The 21010-nt window shown below is 47.1% G+C and overlaps 1 protein-coding gene and 1 long non-coding RNA gene across 2 annotated transcripts in view; one reads left to right on the plus strand and one right to left on the minus strand.

Annotated features, from left to right (window-relative positions):
* Positions 1-21010, plus strand: part of NEDD9 (neural precursor cell expressed, developmentally down-regulated 9) — a 194465-nt gene that overhangs the window by 17605 nt on the left and 155850 nt on the right. The gene's annotated exons all lie outside the window — the stretch shown is intronic.
* LOC148774210 (uncharacterized) lies at positions 1214-9913 on the minus strand. The gene is made up of 4 exons (XR_016036059.1): positions 9546-9913; positions 8393-8762; positions 1811-1923; positions 1214-1448 (listed from the first exon to the last, which is right to left on the minus strand). It is a non-coding gene; the product is annotated as an uncharacterized LOC148774210 (long non-coding RNA).

Below are 21010 nucleotides of genomic sequence, written 5' to 3' on the forward strand. Positions count from 1 at the left end.
GCATTTCTTTATCATTTTTTAACATTCAATTCCTAATATATTGCCTCCTAATAAGAGATTCACCTCTGGGCTTGGTGGCTTATGACTTATCCCACGTGTGTAGGTGGGTATTTCCTGGATGACTATAGTCAACCCAGGGCCAGATTTTTACACCTACACAAATCCTATCCTCCAGTGAAAAAAGCAAGCTGGAAATGGAACTAAAGTGAAAGAACAATGTGACCGGAATTATTTAATATTATAGTTTGGGGAATAAATAATGGAACCTGGAAAAAAATAAGTGAAACTCATAGAATATGGAGGTCAAAGTATTGACTGTGGCTCTTGTTGCTTGTAGCTGGGCCCAAGGGTTCTAGTGAGAGGCTTGACTTGCAGAGGAGAAGTACGAGGCAGAACACACAAAAGAGGGAGACAGAAAAAGAGAACGACGAAAAGGGAAGAAAGGCAGCATGGCACCATTCATTTGGACTTTATTTTTTTCCTACGCAGTCTCCTTTAAATATTCCTTTAATAGGTCCTCTGCTGTTGTTCTGACTAACTTCTTCCTGCCATGTACCAGGGTCACATTTAGATTTTATACACACACACACACACATCTACAAGAGAAATACCCATTTTCCTCCTAAAGTAACTTTATTCTCCAAATGGAGAGTCTTTCTCTTCTCTCTAACTTTGTTTGGGGTTGTGTCTGGGTCGAGGTCAGGTTGCAGCCACACACAGATCTCTGTAGTCCATGAAACAGTTCTTACACCAATGAAGATGTGTGGGAAGACAGTGCCAAGGTGCTCACGAGAGAACCAACCGGCCAGCAGATGCGGGATGATCAGGGGCCCAGCACAGCCCGAGCAGGGACTGGAATCGTTCGTTCTGAGGCTTCCAGGGTGGGTAATGACAAGTTTACCCACAAGAATGAAAAGCTATAGAATCCGCTTGCAAGTGCAGGAGATGTGAGTTCGGATGATCCCCTGGGGAAGGAAATAGCAACCCACTCCAGCATTCTTGCCTGGGAAATCCCACAGGCAGAGGAGCCTGGTGGGCTACAGTCCATGGGGTCGCAAAGAGTTGGACACGACAGAGCGACTAAACAACATCTCAGCAAGTCAATTTAAAAACTTAAATTTGAGGAGAAGGAGTTAATGGGTAAAGAATAAATCAACCAGCATTATAGAATGGAGTCTTTGAGAGTCCAGTGAGCGTGACTGGAGGCCCAGGGAGAGGTAGCACACTTTATTGTATTCAGCACAAAGCCCCTAAAGCTGAGAGCAGGAAATCCTGTTGTTCCCGCCCCTGTCCTCAGCTGAGGTCCCCAGATACCATCAGTATTCCTGAGCTAGCCAGCTGAGACCTCTCTGACACGCGAAGGGGTGCAGGACACGATATTCTTTAGAAAGTTGGTAGAAAGGTCACTGTTGTTGAGGCCAATAAAACATTGATCCAAGGGTGCTGTCCTAGGGGGAAATGAGAGAGTTATAATAATTACAAAGATTAAGGAGATCGGACTAGACCCTTAACTGAGCTTATAGTCTGCAAAGATGCCAAGGAAGGTAGCTGATGGCAAATGCAGATTCCCTGTCAGCCCAGCCCTGAAGAAGCAGAAACCCTGAGGGTGAGGCCCAGCAAGCTGTGTTTTCACAGGCCCTCCTGATGCCTGGAAAGTTTGTACCCCTTAGCCCTTGGTGAGGTGTGTGGAAAATGATTTATTATTAACGACATTTAACACGCGGACATTTGTGATTAATTTACATGTCAATTGCAAAGATATTTTTAAACTACAGCCCCCCGATCCACCCGACTCCATCTGAGTTGGAACCTTTGGGTGTGGCTTTGGGTGTCATAGCCAAGAATATCGATTGCAAGTTCCTCCAGGTGACTCTTATGATCTGCCAGTTGTGGGGAGCACTGGTCTGTAAGAGCCAATTTATCCTGCAACAAAATTAATAAAATCATGGAATTCTTGAAGAACGTCCCTCGGAGAGCAGGTTTCCCTACCCCCCATGAATCTCCAACTTTTAAAACTTACAGAAGAGGAACTCTGATGCCTGAAGCAGAAGTGATCATATGGCACCCTCCCACCTCCGCAGGAGCTGCTATGACTATGAAAACCTCAGTTCAGTTCAGTTCAGTTCAGTTCAGTCGCTCAGTCGTGTCCGACTCTCTGCGACCCCATGAATCACAGCACGCCAGGCCTCCCTGTCTATCACCAACTCCCGGAGTACACTCAAACTCATGTCCACAGAGTCGGTGATGCCATCCAGCCATCTTATTCTCCGTCGTCCCCTTCTCCTCCCACCCCCAACCTTTCCCAGCATCAGAGTCTTTTCCAGTGAGTCAACTCGCCGCATGAGGTGGCCAAAGTATTGGAGTTTCAGCTTTAGCATCAGTCCTTCCAATGAACACCCAGGATTGATCTCCTTTAGAATGGACTGGTTGGATCTCCTTGCAGTATAAGGGACTCTCAAGAGTCTTCTCCAACACCACAGTTCAAAAGCATCGATTCTTCGGCGATCAGCTTTCTTCACAGTCCAACTCTCACATCCATACATGACCACGGGAAAAACCATAGCCTTGACTAGACGGACCTTGGTTGGCAAAGTAATGTCTCTGCTTTTTAATATACTATCAAGGTTGGTCATAACTTTCCTTCCAAGGAGCAAGCGTCTTTTAATTTCATGGCTGCAATCAGCATCTGCAGTGATTTTCAGTTCAGTTCAGTTCAGTCGCTCAGTCGTGTCCGACTCTCCGCGACCCCATGAATCACAGCACGCCAGGCCTCCCTGTCCATCACCAACTCCCGGAGTTCACTCAAACTCATGTCCATCGAGTCGGTGATGCCATCCAGCCATCTCATTCTCCGTCATCCCCTTCTCCTCCCGCCCCCAACCTTTCCCAGCATCAGAGTCTTTTCCAGTGAGTCAACTCGTCGCATGAGGTGGCCAAAGTATTGCAGTTTCAGCTTTAGCATCAGTCCCTCCAATGAACATCCAGGATTGATCTCCTCTAGAATGGACTGGTTGGATCTCCTTGCAGTATAAGGGACTCTCAAGAGTCTTCTCCAACACCACAGTTCAAAAGCATCGATTCTTCGGCGATCAGCCTTCTTCACAGTCCAACTCTCACATCCATACATGACCACGGGAAAAACCATTGCCTTGACTAGACGGACCTTGGTTGGCAAAGTAATGTCTCTGCTTTTTAATATACTATCAAGGTTGGTCATAACTTTCCTTCCAAGGAGCAAGCGTCTTTTAATTTCATGGCTGCAATCAGCATCTGCAGTGATTTTGGAGCCCAAAAAAACGAAGTCTGACACTGTTTCCACTGTTTTTCCATCTATTTCCCATGAAGTGACGGGACCAGATGCCATGATCTTTGTTTTCTGAATGTTGAGCTTCAAGCCAACCTTTTCACTCTCCTCTTTCACTTTCATCAAGAGGCTTTTGAGTTCCTCTTCACTTTCTGCCATAAGGGTAGTGTCATCTGCATATCTGAGATTACTGATATTTCTCCCGGCAATCTTGATTCCAGCTTGTGCTTCTTCCAGCCCAGCGTTCCTCATGATGTACTCTGCATATAAGTTAAATAAGCAAGGTGACAATATACAACCTTGACGTACACCTTTTCCTATTTGGAACCAGTCTGTTGTTCCATGTCCAGTTCTAACAGTTGCTTCCTGACCTGCATACAGGTTTCTCAAGAGGCAGGTCAGGTGGTCTGGGATTCCCATCTCTTTCAGAATGTTCCACAGTTTATTGTGATCCACACAGTCAAAGGCTTTGGCATAGTCAATGAAGCAGAAATAGATGTTTTTCTGAAACTCTCTTGCTTTCTCCATGATCCAGCGGATGTTGGCAATTTGATCTCTGGTGCCTCTGCCTTTTCTAAAACCTGCTTGAACATCTGGGAGTTCACGGTTTATATACTGCTGAAGCCTGGCTTGGAGAATTTTGAGCATGACTTTACTAGCGTGTGAGATGAGTGCAATTGTGCGGTAGTTTGAGCATTCTTTGGCATTGCCTTTCTTCGGGATTGGAATGAAGACTGACCTCTTCCAGTCCTGTGGCCACTGCTGAGTTTTCCAAATCTGCTGGCATATTGAGTGCAGCACTTTCACAGCATCATCTTTCAAGACTTGAAATAGCTCAACTGGAATTCCATCACCTCCACTAGCTTTGTTCGTAGTGATGCTTTCTAAGGCCCACTTGACTTCACATTCCAAGATGTCTGGCTCTAGGTCAGTGATCACGTTATCGTCACTATCTTGGTCGTGAAGATCTTTTTTGTACAGTTCTTCTGTGTATTCCTGCCACCTCTTTTTAATATCTTCTGCTTCTGTTAGGTCCATACCATTTCTGTCCTTTATCGAGCCCATCTTTGCATGAAATGTTCCCTTGGAATCTCTAATTTTCTTGAAGAGCTCTCTTGTTTTTCCTATTCTGTTGTTTTCCTCTATTTCTTTGCATTGATCACTGAGGAAGGCTTTCTTATCTCTCCTTGCTATTCTTTGGAACTCTGCATTTAGATGCTTGTATCTTTCCTTTTCTCCTTTGCTTTTCGCCTCTCTTCTTTTCACAGCTATTTGTAAGGCCTCCTCAGACAGCCATTTCGCTCTTTTGCATTTCTTTTCCATGGGGATGGTCTTGGTCCCTGTCTCCTGTACAATGTCACGAACCTCCGTCCAGAGTTCATCAGGCACTCTATCAATCAGATCTAGTCCCTTAAATCTATTTCTCACTTCCACTGTATAATCATAAGGGATTTGATTGAGGTCATATCTGAATGGTCTAGTGATTTTGGAGCCCCAAAAAATAAAGTCTGACACTGTTTCCACTGTTTTTCCATCTATTTCCCATGAAGTGATGGAAACCTAGTACTCCCCAAAACACGGCGTGACTGACCGTCCAAGGGCTAAAAGGTCCTGAGAATGTAGGACTTCTAATTTTAAAACAGGGACAGTCCCGCTGGCCAGACCTGGACGAGGAGCCTAGATCAGAGCCCAGACAAAACCCGTACTCCTTGCCTTTGGGGTGGGATGATGGTGGTGGTGGTGGTGGAGATGATGCCATCTTACTGCAAGGATCCAGATTACTGTGTTTTTGTTTTTTTTAACTTTGTCTTTATTCCCTAATTCCAGACGGATGTAAAGAAATACTACCCTCATTTTGTGTTTTAAGATACTCTAAAATACTCTTGTAACCATGCCTTTGTTTACATCTGCTCTGTTGTACAAGCCCTCAGGTGCAATATGCCGCGTGCTGACAGAATCTGTGGTCTGGCTTCTGTGTAGTTTTGTGGTATTTGCTCTGGACCTACTGTGTCTCGCTGAGGTCTGTGTATTAGCCAGAACTCTTTAGGTTGCCGGTAAAGGAAACCTAACTGCTCACGGCTGAGGAAAATAAAAGGATGGAAGGTATTGGCTCTTGCCACAGAAAAGAGCTTTGGTGGCAGCTGGATACAAGGAGCTCAGTCTCGTCAGGACTGAGTCTCTCTCTCTCCCTGAACTCACTCAAGCTGGCTCTTCCAACATGGTAACAGGATGCACCTAGCAGTTTCAGGCACACACTGCCTTCTCTCAACAACCCAGCTGACTACATCTCATTGCCGATAGCTTGTGTAGAAGTCCCTGGATTGACTCTCCTTGGACTCTCCTTGGACTGACGTGTGTCTTGGCCCATTCCTAAGCCAGGACTGTAGCCAGGACAATGGAGAGTTCTGATTGGTCAGTGGTAGGCATATGCCCACCCCCATCACATCTGATCAAGCCTTCGACAGTGTGCACCCTGTTTTCCTCCTCCACCCCCACGCAGCTGAGCTCTAAGTACTGTTTTGCCCTGAAACACCAGGCTGTGTGAGTCCAAGGCCATGACCGTCCGTTCTAATGTTTAAGACCTACACGTATTTGGCTGAAGCTTGAAGCAACCTGAGAACCAAGGATGGAGGCAGGGGGGTGGGAGGGGGGTGGTGCGGTCCACTGGAATCATGAAGAGCTTTTGCTGGGTTCAGAGGTCTGAAATGCAGAGCTCCTGAAAGTCGGGAGCTGTGACTCACACCTCTTTGGCCCCATCTGGCCCCGCGTTTTCCAGCTGGGTCTGTGACATGCGACTCGATCTTTTCTTCAGCGTGTCCCATAGAAAAGGCATAAATAGCCTTAGAGCTCATTTTCTTCCTTCCTCTCTTCCTGTAATTCATACTCAGGCCAACTCGGTTTTGTTCAAACCACAGCCTCTCAGGCTGGCCTGCAAGTTTAGACACAGCTGCTCGTTTTATTCTTTTAGTCTTCTCTTAAGCCAGGAGTAAAGTTGTACCTTGTGGCTAATTTTTGATCTGTAAACCTGATCCCTTTGTAAACTGAACTCTTAAATCATCACAGAAATGCCAGCTCCCCAGAGACATCTGAATCATGACCTTCTAGACCTCTTTCCAGCTGGACACGCACCTAAGACCTTTCCAACTCTTACAGAAAGTTGCTTTCTTCTACCCGTCATTAAGGTGGTGTTTTGAACATGAATCTGAGCAAACTCCAGGAGACAGTGAAAGACAGGGAAGTCTGGCATGCTGCAGTCCATGGGGTCACAAAGAGTCTGACACAACTTAGCAACTGAACACCCACAACAAGGTAGTGTTTGGGGTCTTCTTAAGCAGTTTTTTCTTTCCTCTTCTTGATCAGCCTAATCTTACTCCTTTTGATCCATTTTATGTTATACATAATTGTATGATATATCCTTCATTTGGATAAAAAACTAGTTTAAGGACTGATGCTGAAGCTGAAACTCCAATACTTTGGCCACCTGATGCAAAGAGTTGACTCATTTGAAAAAACCCTGATGCTGGGAAAGATTGAGGGCAGGAGGAGAAGGGGACGACAGAGGATGAGATGGTTGGATGGCATCACCGACTCAATGGACATGAGTTTGGGTAAACTCCGAGAGCTGGTGATGGACAGGGAGGCCTGGCATGCAGCGGTCCCTGGGATCGCAAAGAGTCGGACACAACTGAGTGACTGAACTAAACTGAACTGAAGGCTGTACGAGTGTTTGTTTCACAAATAAACGAATCTCTCAGTCATGTGGACCCAAACTAGTGGTGGGGCCAGGGTGTTAGTTTTCTAGAGCTGCATAGCAAAGTATGAAACTGGTTGGCTTAAAATGACAAAATGCGTTCTCTTACGGTCCTGGAGTGAGTGAGTGAAAGTTGCTCAGTCGTGTCCGACTCTTTGCGACCCCATGGTCTGTAGCCCACCAGGCTCCTCTGCCTGTGGAATTCTTCAGATAAGAATACTGGAGTGGGTTGTCATTTCCTTCTACAGAGGATCTTCCCAACCCAGGGATCGAACCCAGGACTCCTGCATGGCAGGCAGATTCTTTACCATCTGAATCACCAGGTCCCATGGTCTTGGAGACTGGAAGACTCAAGTCAAGGTGGTGAGGTTGTGCGGTCTCCAGAGCCTCTAGGGGAGGAGCCTTGCTTGCCTCTCCCAGTTTCTGGCATGTTCCCAGATGTTCCTTGGCTCTGGTGATAAGACTCCAGTCTCCCCCTCCATCTTCACACTGTTGCCTCCTCCCCACGGGTCTCTGGCTGCACACGACTTCTCTTCTCTGCTAATCCGGCCCACAGTCATATTGGACTGGAGCTTACCCTGGCGACCTCGTTGTAACTTAAGCCTGCAAAGAACCTATTTCCAAATAAAGCCACATTCACAGGTGCTGGGCATTAGGACCTCACGGTATCTTTTTTTGAGGAGAGAGTAGGGGACACAGTTCAATCAATAACGGGCACGAAAGAGAGAAGAGAGACAAGGGATGGAAAAAATGACTCTTTCATCTTGGGCAAGCCAAATGTGGAACGTCATCTCAGAGGCTGTTTGCCACGAAAGTGCTGGAGACCCCTGCCAGGAGCATCTCAAGACGGAGGGAAAGGGCCTAGTAATGAATATGACAGCAAAAGCAGAAGGGACGCCCTGGAGGGCGAGGAGGCAGAGAAACACCCATGTTCTGAGAGCCTACTGTTCCACCCATTTTTATCACCTTGGATCCCCCAATCACTCTGCTGAGTAACTACGCGCATCCTCATTTAACAGATGGGAAAATGGAGATTCTAAGTCAGGAGAGCCAGGGCTGTGGGTAGAAGAACAGGATCGTCATCATTAATACTACCGTTGTTTTTATGATTAATAGCTCTCAGTTCTCATGTGTCTACTGGGAGATCTTCCCAACCCAGGGATCGAACTCGGGTCTCCTGCATGGCAGGCGGATTCTTTACCAACTGAGCTACCTGGGAAGCCCACCAAGGACATTACCTGTTAGTAAGTTAGCTAAACTCCCCCCAGTTCTGAGGAATAGACAGTGTCAGCCTTACACAGATAGGAAAACGAAGCTCAGACAGGTAAGTCACTTACCTGGAGACAGAGTTAATCGTGAAGTGAGCGAGCATTCAAACTCCAACAATTGCGCCATGTCGCCTGGGAGGAGGGGTGGCATTCAGACACCCAAATTAACACTGACCTCGCGTCAAAGAAGGAGGCGGCCTGAAGAAGCTGAGCAGAATGAAACAAAGCAACGCAAAAAAGAGCGTGCTCCTGGGGACAGGCGAGAGTGAGGAGGTGAGCTCAGTGGCAGCCCTAGTTAATCTATGAAACAAAGGCCAGACTCTGATCGTTCCAAGGCACAGCAGGCTGGGCTCTGTGTAAACGTCTATGCTGCCCACCCAGAGAGGCTTTCTCTGCTCCATCTGCGCTTGGATGGCTGTGGTGTAGACGACTCATTTCTCTGGAGGAGAGATAAGACGGGGGAAGGCTGGGGTCCCCAGGCCCCAGACTTCTGGGGATAAGATCTCCTGTGTCCAGTGAGAGGGAGCAGAAGGGCCCAGGCGTGTTAATCCTGCGGGAGGGAGAGGAAACCCGGGACACAGCGGGATAAGGGGAAGGCTCGCCCTGTTGCAAGCACTGCAGGTGGGGCGCGAGCCGGGGAGGGTGGGCTGGGCCATGTGCTTGTAGATGGCAGCTTTGGACATGGTACCAACAAGCTGACCTGCCTCTGCTGTCTGCCAGGGGCCCGCTGAAGGAATCTAACAGTTTATCTACTGTTCCCTAACTGCTGCACTGTCTAAAACCTTTGGAGTGCCCCTTGTTGTCCGTGAGGTGAAGCGCTGACTCCTCTCAAGGTGGAGGCCTCTCCCGACCCGGCTCTCAGGCTTACGGCTCCCTCCTCGTCTCCCGTTGCCCTGACCTTGAGCTCAGCCAAGTGCACAGCCCTGGACCTCCCTCAGCCCTTCACTCCACCCCCTCGGTCTCCCTGCTCCCTTCCCACCTCTTTTCCTTCCTCGACTCTGTGCCCTGCACATGCCATCAGCTCCCCCCCAGGAACATATTTTCACCCAGCTCTGTGATCCTCTGCCGGCTCCCTCTCATCTTCCTTCAGGATTCCTCCTCTCCCCCAAAACCCCTTCTGATTCCCCCAGGCCTGGCCGACATCCCGTCCTCTCCACGAGCCCCCAAGCGTACACTCCATTCTGCTTACCCAAGCATCCCACCCGCCCGTCTCCTCGCCCACCTGCCTCCCTCCGGGCGAGCGATCGAGGGGTCTTGCTCAGCACCTTGGTCATATGCCCCCCAGCCCCAACTACAGCCTCGTGTACAGAGAGGGTGCTCAGTAAGCCTGTTCGCTGGCTGGTGACATTGAGGACGGGCGGGCCTGCCGCCTTCTGATTTCCCATCTCCTCTGAGAGTCTGTATTTCTGCTCCCGCAGTGAGGGACAGAGGACAGGAAGTTGCCAAAGCCAGATGATAAGACTTCTTTTGTTTGGGGCTGCCCATGTCAGCCTGGTCTTCTCAACTTGTAATCCGGGTATTTAAAAGAGAAACTGAACCAGGAAGAAAAAACATAGTTTTGATGAGGCAAGAGTTGCAAAAGAGCTAGTAGTAGAATGGTGACTGTGGCGTCTCAACCAGCTGTGGCCCGTCCAGATTGTATGAGCCTCTGGAGGCTGTGGGGTTGGGGGGGAGGGGGTCAGCTTTGCATAGGGGTCAAAAGGACAACTGTCAAAACTGACCTGAGTGTTTCAAAGCCTCTCCTCCCTGAAGGCATTGCCTCTAGAGGTCAGCCTGACACCTGAAATCCTCACCTTAAATGCTTTCTTCTTGAGGCTGGATGTACCAGAAGAGACCAGACAGAAATGAAATATATTACCCAGATGGTGTAACCCTTGAAGTCACATTTGGCCATTAAATGTGTGTGTTAGTCGCTCAGTCATGTCCGACTCCTTGTGACCCCATGGATTGTAGCCTGCCAGGCCCCTCTGTCCATGGGATTCTCCAGGCAAGAATACTGGAGTGGGTTGCCATTCCCTTCTCCAGGGGAGTCTTCCCGACCCAGGGACCAAACCGGGGTCTCTTGCTTTGCAGGCAGATTCTTTACTGTCTGAGCTGCCGGGGATGTCCTTAATTGGCCATTAAGAGCCGACTGTAAATTAGTTTTTCATTGCCCAGACTAGCTCCTGAAGAACTGTGAACTGTGAACATCTCAGTTTAGAAGGTTGGTTTAGACTCTGTACACTGCCCATCAGCTCTTTTGAATGAAGAGATACTCTGAGCTGGAGAGATTGAGGATTTTTAGCACAGATTTGCAAGGGAAGAAATTGAGCTGGGAGAGAAGTGACTTGCCCAAAGTTGCAGCTCATAAAGAGGGAAAGACACAGCTGGGCCTCCGGTCTCCACTGCCCCCACCTCCCACAGCACTCCCCTCCCACTGCCTCTCCACCCCACTTCACCTCCTGGTTCTGCTCTGTTGGTGGAGAGATGGGCTGGGGGCTGGGCAGCGCGGGTTGGCTATACTGTGGCCAGGGCTCCCCTTTTCCTAAATGCGGAGCCATGAAGAGCGGAGGGGAAGGGACTGGGGCGTGGAAAGGTTGATGTGAGCGGAGGCAACAGGGAAGTCTGGCTGACCCGGCATAACTCAGCTTCCAGGCGGCCCTGACTCAGTAGCCCTGGACTGAAGCTGGCTGTCCGGGCTCCACAGAGAGAAGAGATTTTCACAGCCTCTCTGCGTGAGGCTCTGAGCACAGACTCAGGCTGCTGCCTGCAGCAGTTACTGGTTGAGTGATCAAAGGCAGTCAGGGACCTTGAAAAGCTGAGTGGGGCTGGGTGGGGGGGTAGGGGTGGGGGGCGGCAGGACTGCTCAGTCAACAGCCAGCCCGGATCCGCTCCCCAGTGCTAACCTCTCCTCCCCAGCAAGAGTCCACGCTGGTCTTGGAGGGAGACTCTGGAGATAAATCCAAGGCAAAGCCAAGCCCTCCCTGCCTGTGAATTCTAGTGTGTGCCTCATAATAAGAATTATTCCACCCAGCAAACAGAGGGGGCCTTTGAACTCACCTGGGGGCCTCTGAGCCTTCTCCTGACCACACAGCTAAAGTGAACCACAGATATCTGCTTCCTCCTTAAAGAGAATTGCTCTTTGGGGTGGGTCTCTAACACCTAACACTGGTCTCTGATCTGGTAAGGACCATCTTCATCATTGTATTTGGCTTCCCCAGGCAGCTCAGAAGGTAAAGAATCTGCCTGCAAGGCAGGAGACACTGGTTCGATCCCTGGAATAGGCAAGATCCTCCGGAGAAGGAAATGGCAACCCACTCCAGTTTTCTTGCCTGGAGAATTCCATGGACAGAGGAGCCTGGTGGGCTACAGTCCGTGGGGTCGCAAAGAGCTGGACACGACTGAGCGACTAACACTTTCACTTTCTTTGCATCATTGTATAAAATGGTAGGTCTGGGAGAGACGGCTGAATCAGTGCCTAGTGCAGGAAATTGCCTTCTATGTGACATAAAAGATATAAAGCCTACATCCACGGGCATGTTTATCCATTCGAGGAGTGCTGACTGAGAACTTCTATGAGCCAGACTGTCCTCGGAGCAGAAGAGGATGGACAAGCTCCGTTCTCCTGTAGCTTGTATTCCAGTGGTGGGGACACAAAGAAGCCAAGAAAGCAAGTATAGACACTAGGCTGTAACCAGAGAGTGCAAAGTGCCATCAAGAAGCAAAAGTGGGTGGTGTGGCACAAGAGACCCTTCAGATAGAGAGGTCTCAGGAGCTGGGACCCGGGGGATCAGGGGTCAGAACCTTGGGGCAAAGATAACGAGGGGCAGAGTGGTGTTTAAGGAATAGCAGAAGGCCGGTGGGCTGCAGGGCTTGAGCAGGAGGCAGGCTTGAGAGTTGTTAACACCCTCTTCTGTCACACTGACCCGGCCTTTGGATCTCGGCCTAAGATACCTTTCACCAGCACCGCTTTGCTGACTTCTAGATACTGGTATTTACAACCAGCTTGTGATGTTGTGTACTTTGAACACTCTACAAGTGTTCGTGGGGTTGAAAAGAAGATCCTCTCTCCTCCAGAAAAGCTGTTGGGAGACTTGGGGCAGGGCACAGGGAGTTCTTAGTGTGCTCTTAGTGTGGTTGGGCAGTCTGAGGTTCCTTGGAAATGGAGCCATGATGGCAGGGGAGGAGGCAGCTCTGGTTCCTCGTGCAGAGTTAAAAGTTGGTTCAAGTGCAGTGCACGCACACACACACACACTCACACACACACACTCACACCTGCTACCTCGGGGTTCACTTTTCCATCTCCTCCACCTCTGTCCTATACATGGAGATAAGCAAGGTAACACACAAGTATAACCTGAAACCCCCAAATTCCCTCACAGTGTCCCAGACTATATACTGTTGAAATAAGTCATAAATGTCAAGGTGTCTTGTTACCCCAGACAACTTTTCTCCACTTGGTTCAAAGCACCGATCAGCACATCTTCCGCATCTCCCATCCCCCACTCCCAGCAACTCCCTGTTAAACCTGAGATATTCCCTGGGGGGTGGGGGGGTGAGGAGAGGATTTCTGGTCCCTCTTTCTTCTCTGAGAATCTTCAAGGTTATTCCACCCTCTCCCCCATCCCCTGTCCATCCTGCCTCACCCTGGTCCTTCTTTCCAGGCCCCCTTTCCAACCACCCTGTCCCAGACAAGATCTTTCACCCACGCCTTTCTTTTTTGATATCTTCTCTACTTTTTCTCAATGGGCACGAGTTTGAGCAAACTCTAAGAGATGGTGAAGGACAGGGAAGCCTGGCGTCCATGAGACCGCAAAGAGTCAGACATGACCGAGCCACTGAACAGCAAGTACTTTTATAAGAACCTCCCAGATTCCCTTTGTTTCCGTTGGAAGAGCTGACTCCTGGCATTTGTAACTCTGACAGTCAGAAGGTCATGGAATGAGAAGTATGAGTTCTCCCCCACTCTCCCCCATCCCTGAGTCTTAATCTCCAGTTTCTTCAAATATTCTCCAATGGGGGTGGGGAACTGGAGTCAGGGAAGAAAGAAGGATGAAAAGGAAGAGAAGACTGTTGTTGTTGTTTAACAACAAGAATACACAAAGGTACCTGCTTTCTGAACTTCAGAGCTGGAGAAGCTATAACCTCGATGGCGGGAGGGAGGGGACCTCAGGGGACAGTACCCCTTAGAGTGTGATCCCAGCAGGAGAAGTCACCATGAGGTGGCCGTTTGCCTTGGAGGAGGGCGCAGACTTCAGAACCATCCAGATGGTTCTGGGTGTTGCAATCTCATTTTATCAGCTGTGACCTGGAATAAACATGCCCTTACCTGAAGTTTGGATTCCAGTTCGCTCTTTGCGTTCAACGGGTGTGACCCTTAGGACAGGAGCGTGAACGGTGCTGTTGGATATTTTACCCCACGCCCCTTCCAAATGTTCTTCTACCTTGAATGAGTCTCCTGTCTTCAATAGGGCGGACCTTCCCAGGTGGTGGACCTGGTGGATTTTTCTCGGTTGTCTGGAGTTTGATGCTAAGTGAGATGCCTACTTCTTGGGAACTGAGGGCACCCTCGTATTCTAATATTATGCCCCCCACAAGTGCTTATCAGTACTCTTTGTAACCAGAGATGTGCCAGGCCCAGGTGGCACAATGTCCACAATTTTAAGAGAGTTTATTCTTACTGATTTTCTAAAAGAACAAAAAGGGGCTTCGGGTGGTAGGTCTCAGGAAGACCAGTAGCAGCCCACTCACCTGTATCTATCCCTTGCCAGCTACAGCTCCACTTCCCCCTGTTATTATCCTAACTCCCAAGTTACACCTCTATTTTCTAGTGGGTAAAGTACAAAAGAAAAAAAGTTGAAGAAATATTTATTGTAAGCAGCCATAGTTCATCTGAAAGCCTGGGTGAAGTGTCTCAAGTGCTGTGCCAACTGTTTCCATGTTTAGTCCATGTTACTTTTTTACTCGGGTGTCTTGCCTTTTAACTTGGAGTTAGACTAAAATATAATGTCCTGAGTTTCATATTATTTCAGTGCATCTTTATTTTAGCCTGTCTACTCAATTTTACATTTGATAATGGTAAGGGAAGTCAATTCATTCACTCATTTAGCCATCCATCCATCCATCCATTCAACATTTATCACGTTGTGTGTAATGTGCGACGGCTGGATGGCATCACCAATGCGGCGGACATGAACTTGGGCAAACGTTGGGAGATGCTGAGAGAAGAGAGGGCTGGCTCTGCAGTCCAAGGGGTCACAAAGAGTCAGACACCACAGGGCGACCGATCAACAACAACAAATGTGCCAAGTGGTGTTCTTAGCACTGTTCACAGAAAAGAAATAAATGGGCAAAAGTCTTTGCCCACATGGAAGTCACGTTCTAGAAGGGAGGATAAAACAACATAAATAAAATATACAGTGTGCTAGGTCAAGATATAAATATGGGACCATGAGATATATATATACGGGAGAAAACTGAAAATAAGTAGCAGTGGGCTGCAGCTTTAGAGGGGAAAACCTTGCTGAGAACGTGGCTTAAAACTCTCACCCACCTTGTCCATTTATCTGCTGTAAAATTCACATATTTCAGTGAGTAGATTGATGATTTTGACCAGTGAACACACCCACTACTCTAATCAAGCCATGGAGAATTCCCATCTCCCCAGAAAGGGTCGCCTCACTGTTTTATGTCATTCTCCTATGCCCCACCCCCAAGATACCATAGATTTTACTTGTATCTGTATAGATTAGTTTTTCCTGTTAGAATGTCACGTAAATGGAATCATATAGCACCAAGTCTTTTGTCCATGGCTTCTTTTTGTCAACTTAATCCGTGTTATTGTATTTATCAATAGTTCTGCTCTTTATTACTAAGTATTAATCCACTGTATGAATATACCATAATTTATGTATTAAATTATTTATCATTTCTCTTCCTTTTCATTCTTTCTGTGGTTTCCATCTGGTATTATTTCCCTTTGGACTGAAGGACATCCTTTACCATGGTCTGCTGGTGATGAATTTTCTCAGATTTTGTTTATGTAAGAATGTCTTTATATTTCAAAGAATATTTTTGTTTCATATAGGATTCTGGGTGGGCAGGATTTTTCATCCGATACCTGAAAAAAATGTTGCTTTGTGGTCTTCTAGCCTCTGTTGTTTCTGATGAAAAATTAGCAATCATTTTTAACTTAGCTCCCCTGTATATGATGTCTTTTTTTTTCTACCTGCTTTCAAAATTTTGTCTTTCTGTTCAGTGTTGAATAGTTTGACTTTGATGTTCCAATGTAGGATTTTCTTTATCTTTATTCTCGAGTTTCTTGGATTTGTAAGTAATTTTTTTAAAAATCTGGAATGCTTGACCACTGTTACTTCAGATATTTTTTTTCCATCCTCACTGTCTACTCTTTCTGGGACACGAATCACACATCTGGTACACTGTTTGTCTGGTACTCTTCTACAGGTCCCTGACCCTCGTTCATTTTTCCTTAATCTATTTTCTCTCTTTGATGATTTCGACTGACCTGTTCCCAGCTTCACGGAGTCTTCCTCCATCTTCACTTTAAGCCCCTCCAGTGAGTGACTCATTTCAGGTAGAGCACAGTTTTAGAATTTCCACATGACTCTTTTTCTGATGCCTATTTCTCTACTAAGATCCTTACATAGTCATTCATTAGGACATTTTAAAATTAATACATATGTTTTTAACATTAATTCTTTGAGTATATACTGTAAAACACATATGTTTTGGAGTTTTTACCTTCTAAGTTCAACACTTGCTGCTGCTGCTGCTCCTAAGTCACTTTAGTCGTATCCAACTCTGTGTGACCCCATAGACAGAAGCCTACCAGGCTCCCCCATCCCTGGGATTCTCCAGGCAAGAACACTGGAGTGGGTAGTTCAACACTTGGTCCACCTTAAAATCAGGTGGGTTTTTTTCTTACTTCTTTTATTGTCTACTGTGGATTACACAATCCTAGTTTGTTTATTTGTGTTTTTGCACATCTACTGCTCTATGATCGACTACTGGACATTGCGAAGTTTTCATCCTAGAGACTCAAGATTAGCAATAAAACGTCCTGCATCGAGGAAAATCCTCATGTCTGAACCACGCAATATAGTAACAGCTGTTAAACACATGAACATAACTGAGGAACTGAATTTTAAATTTCATTTAATTTTTGTTAATTTAAGTTTAAATAGTCACATATTTACCTCCCAGAACTGCTCAACCTTTTTTATATTTGTTTCAGTTTCACCCCCATGGAAGCAGATGTTTGGTAAGGCTTGGATGGTTCTGCCTGACACGTGTACAGTCCAGCTCTCAGCCATGAAATCATGAGCGACCATCCCACACACCTACATAGATTTCTAGGGCTTTGTTTCCAACAGCGGGCTCCCCTCAAGTTCCCTTCTCCCAGGCATTAAATTCTTGTGCTGGTTATTTTCCATTGCCTGAAAAATCTCTTCTTGGTGTTTGGTCGCTAAGTTGTATCCAACTCTTTGTGACGCCACTGACTGTAGCCTGCCAGGGGCTGTGAGGTCCTGGCCCTAGTCCACGGGGTTTTCCAGGCAAGAATATTAGAGGGGGTTGCCATTTCCTACTCCAGGGGATCTTCCCCACCCAGGGATCGAACCCGTGTCTTCTGCATTGGTAGGCAGATTCTTTACCCCTGAGCCACCAGGGAAGCCCCCAAAATATCTTAACATACTTATCCAATTTCCTAATTATCTACATATGAAGTGGCATGCAGTTATAGTACAGCTGAATGGCTTTATTAACTTACTTTGGGAAATTAGATGATGAATGCAAACAGAGTCTTGTTGAACCAGAAGCATTTACCACTGTGTCTGTGAAAATGTAGAAAAGAGTCAATAAATGCAGGCAGAGAGAAGGCAGGTGAGTCCTGAAATCCCAGGGCAGTAGCATCTGGGAGGTGAATGATGGCCCTTGAGCCCCAGGAAGGTAATTGATACATTACTCAAAGGTTTTGACTAATGCCTGTGGTCTCGCATTTCATCTGACCCAACATGTAACTAATTGGTCATTTCTATCAGAGCCCACTGGAGAAGAAAAACTTGTTGAAACAAGATCTAGTGAGCCAAGACGGGTCAGTCCTACCCCAAACATAAGCTGCTGTGCTTTGGAGATGCCTGTGTACAACATGAGGAAAGCCAGCTTTAAACCACAGGGTGTAAAGCACGTCTAACAACCCCTGGTGACAAAGAAAGGATCCATCTCTTCAATGGGATAAGAGCTGTGGGCAGGCTCAACCCAGTCCAGGCTGCAAAGAGAACTTTGGAAATGTTTTCTGCTTGTTTTGATTAAGAAAAGCAGGCTGAGAAGTTATTAAGAACAGGCAGAAAATATCCATCCAGGAAACAAAACGCAGTCCACAAACAGAATGAGGGCTGTGTGTGTATTCTAATAAAAAGTCCTCTCCAACAACGAAAACTCGGCCATCAAATCAAGGGACAGCCAGAATGATGCTTATAGTATAAGATCATTAGCGTAAAAAATGAAATATAAGTATGCACAGACGCAAAAGAGGCAGGCTCTGGGGAAGGGAGTTTAGAAGCTGAAGGTAAGCAGGGAACCTATTTTTCAGTCCATCCTTCAACTCTTGAATTTATTTCCACGTGTACTTAAATTCAGATAGGCTGTTTTTATCAATTGAAAATATTGAAAAGTTTAGGAAAGAAGAAAATAACATCCATAAGGAAATTTTCAGAAGAGTCGGAATAGGTCCTTCCCTTTTCCATTTGCAAAACAAGCCGTAATCATGCCAGACTCTGGGACCTAAATGAGCGTTCGATACAGGAGGTTTAGGATATAGTGCTTCTTTCTGACAGGTCCCTCAAGGGTCCCTGAGTGTGTTCATTTGCTAGGATTGCTATAAAAAAGTACCACAAACTGAGTTGCTTAAACAATAGCAATTTATGATCTCACAGTTCTGGAGGCTTAAAGTCTTGACATCAAGGTGTCAATGGGTTGGTTCTTTCTGAGAGCGCTGAAGAAAATCTGTGAGAGTGAGTAAAAGTTGCTCAGTTGTGTCTGACTCTTTGCAGACTGTAACCCACCAGGCTTCTCTGTCCATGGGATTCTCCAGGCAAGAATACTGGAGTGGGCTGCCATTTCCTTCTCCAGGGGATCTCCCTGACCCAGGGATCAAACCCGGGTCTCCTGCATCGCAGGCAGGTGCTTTACCATCTGAGCCACAAAATCTGTGCCTCTCCTCTAACTTCTAGTGGTTTTCGGGTAATCCTTAGCATTTCTTGGTTTGTACAAGCATCACCCCCGGCTCTGCCTTCATCTCCACATGGTGTTCTCCCTCTGAGTGTGTGTCCAAACTCCCCCTTCTGTAAGGACATCAGTCATATTGGATTGGGATTCCACCCTAATGACTTCATTTTAACTTAACTAATTACATCATCAAAAATCTTATTTACAAATAAGGTCACACTCTGAGACACGGGGAGCTAGGACTTCAACATATAAATTCAGTTCAGTTCAGTTCAGTCGCTCAGTCGTGTGACTCTTTGTGACCCCATGAACCACAGCACGCCAGGCTTCCCTCCCCATCACCAACTCCCAGAGTCCACCCAAACCCATGTCCATTGAGTCGGTGATGCCATCCAACCATCTCATCCTCTGTCGGCCCCTTCTCCTCCCACCCCCAATCTTTCCCAGCATCAGGGTCTTTTCCAATGAGTCAGCTCTTCGTATCATGTGGCCAAAGTATTGGAGTTTCAGCGTCAGCATCAGTCCCTCCAGTGAACACCCAGGACTGAGCTCCTTTAGGATGGACTGGTTGGATCTCCTTGCAGTCCATAGGACTCTCAAGAGCCTTCTCCAACACCACAGTTCAAAAGCATCAATTCTTCAGTGCTCAGCTTTCTTTATAGTCCACCTCTCACATCCATACATGACTACTGGAAAAGCCATAGCCTTGACTAGATGGACCTTTGTTGGCAAAGTAATGTCTCTGCTTTTTAATATGCTATCTAGGTTGGTCATAACTTTCCTTCCAAGGAGTAAGCGTCTTTTAATTTCATGGATGCAGTCACCATCTGCAGTGATTTTGGAGCCCAGAAAAATAAAGTCTGACACTGTTTCCACTGTTTCCCCATCTATTTGCCATTAAGTGATGGGACCAGATGCCATGATCTTAGTTTTCGGAATGTTGAGCTTTAAGCCAGCTTTTTGACTCTCCTCTTTCACCTTCATCAAGAGGCTCTTTAGTTCTTCTTCACTTTCTGCCATAAGGGTGGTGTCATCTGCATATCTGAGATTATTGATATTTCTCCCGGAAATCTTGATTCCAGCTTGTGCTTCCTCCAGTCCAGCGTTTCTCATGATGTACTCTGCATATAAGTTAAATAAGCAGGGTGACAATATATAGCCTTGATGTACTCCTTTTCCTATTTGGAACCAGTCTGTTGTTCCATGTACAGTTCTAACTGTTGCTTCCTGACATGCATACAGGTTTCCCAAGAGGCAGGTCAGGTGGTCAAGGGGGACACAATTCAACCCATGGCCCCAGGTAACCTTCACTTATCCAGACTTAACTTGCTGCAGAGGGGAAGTGTGTTGAAATGTGTCTATAAAGCACACCTCCTCATGCCCCATGTGTATAAAGTGGATAAGTGCTGGCATTTTCGAGGGCATTACTATCCTCCAAGGAAAGAGAAAGGCTAAACTTAGTTAATGAAGAATTAATAGTTTCTATAGTCACAGCAATCAATCAGTAGAACTGATTCCCTCACACGCTCACATCCCATCCACACCAGCCAAGGCTGTAGTCTATCTTTAATGTCTGAAGGGGACGACAGAGAATGAGATGGCTGGATGGCATCACCGACTCTGTGGACATGAGTTTGAGTGAACTCCGGGAGTTGGTGATGGACAGGGAGGTCTGGCGTGCTGTGATTCATGGGGTCGCGGAGAGTCGGACACGACTGAGCGACTGATCTGAACTGAACTGACTGAAGTACCTACTGGCGCCTGACACTGCTCTGAGAGCTGAGTCGAGTTGGGCAGAGGATCCTCCTTCCCTTCAGGTGCGGAAAAGAGACACCCAGAGTAATAATTATGAGATGCTGTAAGCGCTTGTATAGAGACATGAACAAGAAGAGAGGACCTCTAACTCCAGGCGAGAAAGCCTTCCTGTGAGATGTGATGCAGGGGTTGACTCTTGAGGGTTGGCTCAGACATAAAGGAGGTGGTGAGGGCAGGGAGAGGCGAGAAGGAGGGGAAGGGGACGCTGTGTTCAAAGCAGGAGAGACTCAGCCTGCCTTCCGGTGACCGCTGACCAGGGCCAGAACCCCAGGAGTTGGCATTGAACCTCAGATGCTGTTGAGCTTCTGAAGCATTTCAACCATCAACTTCAGGGTTTTGAACTTCTTTATTCTATAGGAGGGCTTCCCTGAAAGCTCAATTGGTAAAGAACCCACCTGCAGTGCAGGAGACCCCAGTTCAGTTCCTGGGCCTGGCAGATCCCCTGGAGAAGGGGATCTCACTCCAGTATTCTTGGGCTTCCCTGGTGGCTCAGCTGGTAAAGAATCTGCCTGCAGTGTGGGAGACCAGAGTTCGATCCCTGAATTGGGAAGATCCCCTGCAGAAGGGAAAGACTAGCCACTCCAATATTCTGGCCTGGAGAATTCCACGGACTGCATAGGCCGTGGGGTTGCAAAGAGTCAGACAGGA

Source organism: Moschus berezovskii, chromosome 23 (genome assembly GCF_049115385.1).
Source record: "Moschus berezovskii isolate FMDL1 chromosome 23, NW_MosBer_1.0, whole genome shotgun sequence".
Classification (NCBI taxonomy): Eukaryota; Metazoa; Chordata; class Mammalia; order Artiodactyla; family Moschidae; genus Moschus; species Moschus berezovskii.